The following is a 6,225-nucleotide window of genomic DNA, read 5'->3' on the forward strand; positions in this document are numbered from 1 at the left end:
CCGAAAGTTCCACCAAAGCTCGCATTTGGCTGCACAAGGTTCACTGCAGAAATATTAATGTGTTTGGCATTACTCGTACATATTGTACTGTACCGGTGCAGCACTTGGTCTCTTGAAAACTAGGGATTTAGTACTGGCTAGTTGCAGGATATATGGTACAGCTGTACTGTACTACTATTGCAAAATCCGAAAAATTCCGAATTCCGAAACGTGTCTGTCCCAAGGGATTCGGATAATAGATTGTGTACTGTAATTTGTAACATATTACAATTGTGTAAATGTGAATATCATGTATGAATGTGGTACAATATAACCTGATTAATACAGTCTGTGTGTTGTATAGGTCACTTGCTAAATCATTATGTAAATTAATCGATTATTTAATTTGTGACCTTCAGATGTCTTTCTTCCGCATCAGTGTATTCGTTTGGCAAGTGAGGTGGAAGGGGCATTTCGGTAGTCTAAATTGTCATTTAGTGTTACTAAGTGTTAGTAGTGTTCTGATTAATCGAGTTCGTCGATCATTACTCGTTTGGGCTGCCAAGTTGATTAATCGAGTAGAAAATCGACTCGAACTTTTTTATTAAACTATTTTTTCAGCATGTTACATAAACAGTTTGTAAGTACATACCTATACACATACCACTTCGTGGTACATAGACTTGTGAACATTAGTCTTGCTATTAGGGATCATATAATATCAAGAGCGTATAAAGAAGGAGAGCGTACAATGGTGAAATGGTGAAACCATATTGCAGTATTAGGCGAATTAAGAAATTTTGCCCGTTTTATTTTGACGATTCTTTGCGGTACTCTGGATCAGTTGTCCTACCTTGTTAATATAAACCAAACCGCTTGTCCCTACGATGCTCATACGCTGAGATAATGAGCGATGAAAATCTGGTATTTCAGTGGGGAAACATTTTTCGATAGCATAGAGAGACATCTCTCTTATGTAATGGATATGAGTTTGATTGAATTTGATGAGCAGTTATGTTGCAATGACCTTTAGAGTGTTACCCGTCCGTTAGAGTGTCGATCGATGATTAATCGATCATCCGTCATTTTGTAAAACCGATGATCGATCATGAAATTTGGATCGATCTTCAACACTACTAAGTGTACAGTAGTTCAGTACTACTGTCGTTTAATATTTGAGATGCGGGGCAGTTATTGCATTTAATATATTCATAGAGCTACTAAATATTTTTGAATTGGCGGCGTAAGAAGCTTCACTTTACGTTGCGTGTACCAGGACTCATTGGTCATCTTGCACAATTGAATTTTAATTTGTCAACCCAGTGATCTGCAGACGACACTAATGTCATCGTTAACAGTTGTTTGCCAGCAGTCTTGCCAGCAGTTGTTTTGTTTGCAGCAGTGAACATATTGTGTATGGTATAGTCTCTCACTTCTAATTCTTATTGTCTATGGGTTAAGACTCGTGTTGATCTCCTGTGAATAAAGGTTTAAATTTTATTGTCTTCATCATCAATATTTGAGGCCCCCCAACTAGAGAATATTTTTACAACGATTTTCTCTCTATTCTAATAAGACATGTCCAAACATACTAACAGCTCAAGCTTATACCACTAAATATCTCGCGTCAATCCGCCTAAATATGCCTCGTAAATCCGCTGACGTGACCAACTAGGTTCGCTTCTCATAGCGGGTTACTGTGACGCTCTACAGCGTGGTATATGGTGTCCTCGGTATACATTATTACAAGACGCAATCCTTAACATAGGTAGTCATGATCGAGGTATTTTAAACGTGGTGAAAAAACATGCTTTGTAAAAGCACTGTACTTGCATGCTGTCCTATTTCTGCAGTATAGGATTTGCAGTGATTGGCCTTTTATGCAGAAAATCATACTAATAGACCTTAAATATGTTTCTCGTTGGATCCCGAGAAGAAGTATATATACAAAAAGCATATAAAAGAATGTCATCACGACATGATGGCTGTTGGTAAATAAATTATCAACTAATTGTTCCTCTATTAAATTTCCCCACAAGGTCTATGCCATTATTCTTCATTGATACTTTGCATGATTGCCTGGTTTGTTGACAAAGAAGGAATAATTACTCATTGGACCTGATATAAAATTTATTGAATTACTATTTTCTCCTAGAGCAGTATACGGATTGGCATGATACACTGCACTACACGGTACATGCACGGTCTGATAGTAATGGCTGAGTGAGTGATGAATAGGTCAACGGTGATCAGTTATAAGTGGCAATTTGCATGTTTGTAGCAAAATCAAAAGATGCTTGTTTACTTTGCAGGCATTTAGCTAATTTAAGTGCAAAGTATTTAATGCCAACTAGATATATTATTACTCTCTACTTCTGTAGAGAAGTAACAAGTAAGTGTTAGATCTATAATGGTACACGACAAAATATATTGCGCATAGAACGTGCAGTATAAGTGCTGTTTATATGAGTTGTGCGGTTGAGTAAGTACTCGTTGTTATTTTCCACATGATAACATGTAATAGCAGGTGCTAATGAAAACAACTTTTGAATTGTTGGAAACATTGTTTAGAAACAATTGTTGTTAAATTGTTGAAAAATTTTGTTGAAAAATTGTTTAGAAACAATTGTTTAGAAACAATTGTTTAGAAACAATGATTTGTTTTTATTCACTCCTGTATATATATATATATATATTATATGCAATTCAGACAATCTTTATTTAAAAAAATATCAGTATATGTGCTGAAATTTAAAATAAACATCAATAAATTACTGATATAGATTACAAACTTGTAATTGGTTTTCATTGAATTTATAGGTTGGCCATTTGATTTTAAACGAATTTTTGATCTCTTGATTCAACCATTTTCACACTGTCATCCAGCGTAGACTGGTCCTCATCTCGACATATGTCTATTGAGATATCTCTACTCACAAGCTTACTACATCATTGGCGGATTTAGAGGGGCGGATTGGTCTAGCTACCCCCCTCTGTTGGACTAACAATATTTTTATATAGTCGCGCGGCTGTACAAAACGTCACCTGATACATAGGTTAAAGAGATCGTTTACTCTAGGTTCTAGGGTTATTTTCAGTTAAATTAGGTTAAAATTACGCTACACAAAAAGTTTCATGGTTCAATCACCATTAGAAATATTATTAAAAAATGTTTTAAAACTAACGACTACAGTTTGATTACAACGACGGCGGCGCCACTCAAAGCGCACGATCTGATAAGTTGAGCAAAACCACTTCAGCCTAGGGCTACAGACCAAGGGTGTTTCTTATTTATTAATTTAAAAGCAAAAGGATTGTAATATCTTATAAACGACATAGTTTCAGTTATAATTATTAATATGGATAAATTTGCCCTAAAATGAATATCGGTCGGTTAAATAGCATTTAGGTATAAATATAATTGCACTTTTGTGATTAGCCCACGGTCTGTAACGTGCAAAATAAATTGTCAAATACGCAACTTTTTCGGGGTGGCAGCACGGTCGCGGGTGTCATGGCGCCGTTCAAATTTCGTAGCGTTGATGTGTAATTAATTATAACAATTAAATTATGTATCTGGTAACAAATACGTGTGGGTATAGACGATTTGTTATACTGTAAGTACAGTTATATGCAGTAAAATCCTAGAGTCTACTATCCCTTTAAATTATATAATTGAGTGGCAAAGCAGGTTACAGCCCTTTTGCAGCTTTTTCACAATTTCAAGAAAGAGTTTTGCTGTCGCCCTCATCCCAGCGGTGGTCACCACTACACATTGAATAATGAACGCGACTTATGTTGGTGCTTGTATATTGAATCTACTACCACAAACATCCGCCGGGCTACAGATCTCAAAATCTTTAAGATGCTTCTAAGGTCGTGGTCAGGTCCATCCTGCAGATGTGCGATGTACCGTTGAACCCCCCCCCCAAAAAAAAATACTGGACTCTGATTTTATATATGTTGTCAGCTCAGCTGCTACTGTGTTCGTTCTCGCCACCCTTTCTGTAATGTTTGTTACTTTTCGCACTTTTGGGCCTGATCGTTGTTCATATTTACATATCTTCTTTTGCATTTTAGTTACTGTAATTGTTCTATGCACTTATATCAGTTACTGTTAATGACTCCGTCACTTAATTGTCACGTTTTATTTTCATGTGCTGCACGCATATTGGTTGATAACCATAACAATGTATTCCTCAGTATGAAATTTTAATTGACCTATTATTTTAGCATCACTGTGCGGTTATTATTTTAGTATGCGTGTGGTTATCGTATGCATATGTCACTTGTCTTTATAAGTTGCTATGTTTTTATGCTAAGTGTCGCCTTGTACAGTCATTAAATACAGCGTATGCTTTAGGTTTAACAAAAGTACACACACTACGCCTGGCGTCGTCGCATGCCATGCACTTGTTAAGCTAGCATTTTAAAATTATATACGTGTATATTTTTCATTATTGCACTAACGATAAAGAGTTTCCAAGCTAATGCTGATACATTTTTAACATTGTACCGTTTTTAAATAAATGAACAAATATATATATATCAGGAGTAGATAAAGGGAAGGAGTGTGACTTCAATAAACAAGGGAAATTCGTCATTTACTAGCCTTATAATACCTACGATTTACTACGCGTAACTCATCCAACTTGAGCTCAAATCGGACACAGTACATTCGCCCATCATCGTACGAAATCATTTCCTCGTAGACACCCGCAATCCGGAGATACAGACTGAAACGTACGACACGATTCTCTATTCTCTGGCCAATAAATTCACCGCATAGAGCGCCTATACTTCAAACAAAAGGCAGCTACTAGTGCAGCAGATAACCACAACAATTGTGCATTTTATGAGAAAAGCATGAAATTTCTAGCATAGTTAGTATATACCATGATGTTTATTTTAAGATGTGGAGGGAAGTCAGATTTGACCTCTGAGGACCGTGAGAGGTCAAATCCAAGATGGCCGCCAGTCCACCGGGTCTTAGTGTTGAAACGCACTTAATTTTTGAACCAAACAGCGTAGAAAAACATTTAAGGTGTCGATTCCAACTAAATTGGGGATGACCATTCATTTGGTGATACCTTTGAGATCGCTTGAACTCAAGGACATGCATTTAGGCCAAGGTCAAGGTCGAATTACGTTCAAAAAGTCGAATATCCTATTTTCAAATATCCTATTGGTAATGTTCAAAACAGAACAAAACACACACAGCACAGTCACACACACGCAGCACACAGCACACAGCACAGCACAGAGCAGCTTTGGCACACTTGCAGCGTCCAGTGCACGCTTTCTCGCAGCGACAGTGGATCAATTCATGGCACGATTTTGCTGCTTTAGGGAGAGTGGTCCAAAGAGGCTGCCACCCAGTTGTTTCCTTTGTTCAGCCCCAGTCAGATGGTTCTGGAATCTCTGGATCCATGACCAATGCCTGTTCCAACAGTTGGCCTGGTAGCAAGAGCGCTTGATGTGTGCTTCAGTGCTGCCTGGGTTGGAAGAATTGTTCTCTAGAGTTCTAGATTCTGTGTGAAGAGCTGTTTCCTTGGCATCATTCACTTACGTGCTCTCACTGGTTCGGTCATACAGCAGCACCACAAAACGCTCTAGCAAATAGCATTGATCCTTCACTGACCTCACTCGGCATGCCATAGGAGTTTCACTGAAAGCATCAGTCACCTGCTGGAAAGACTTCCAAGTTTCCACAGGCAGTCTTCTTTCCTCAGCCAGCGAATGCAGATACAGTGTCACACTCCGGTGAAAGCGTAAAAGACTGGGAGAGTGAAGACACTGTGTTGGATTCATTGTGGCGAAGCATTGCGTGAACAGCTATGTACCGAACGCTTGAGCCAACACCAAAGGCCAACCAACAGCTCATAAGGAGCTATCTTGCAGAATGAAGGCACAGCAGTACCACCACATCAGTATCAATGGTACGTATGGTCACCCTTTTGCACAGCATCTGCCAGCATTGCGGAAGTGGACAAGTGTCAGCCTCCTCTGTGAACATAGGCAAGGCGGCCCAAGGATGACTCGACAGCAGAGAGCACAGGACCCCACTTCCAACTGTTGCATACAGTTCCTTGCCTTCTGCTAGAGGAATGTGGAACAGCCTGCGCGTGACAGAAAGCAAATATTCGGGTTTTGTTCTCATTGACTCGAAGGAAGTCCTTCCAGTTCTTTGGCATCACAGTAGAAGGAGCCCCCTTTTCCTGATAGCCCTTTCCCTATTCTGTCTGA

The sequence above is a fragment of the Priapulus caudatus genome, unplaced genomic scaffold, assembly GCF_000485595.1.
Source record: "Priapulus caudatus unplaced genomic scaffold, Priapulus_caudatus-5.0.1 Scaffold150, whole genome shotgun sequence".
Taxonomy (NCBI): Eukaryota; Metazoa; Priapulida; class Priapulimorpha; order Priapulimorphida; family Priapulidae; genus Priapulus; species Priapulus caudatus.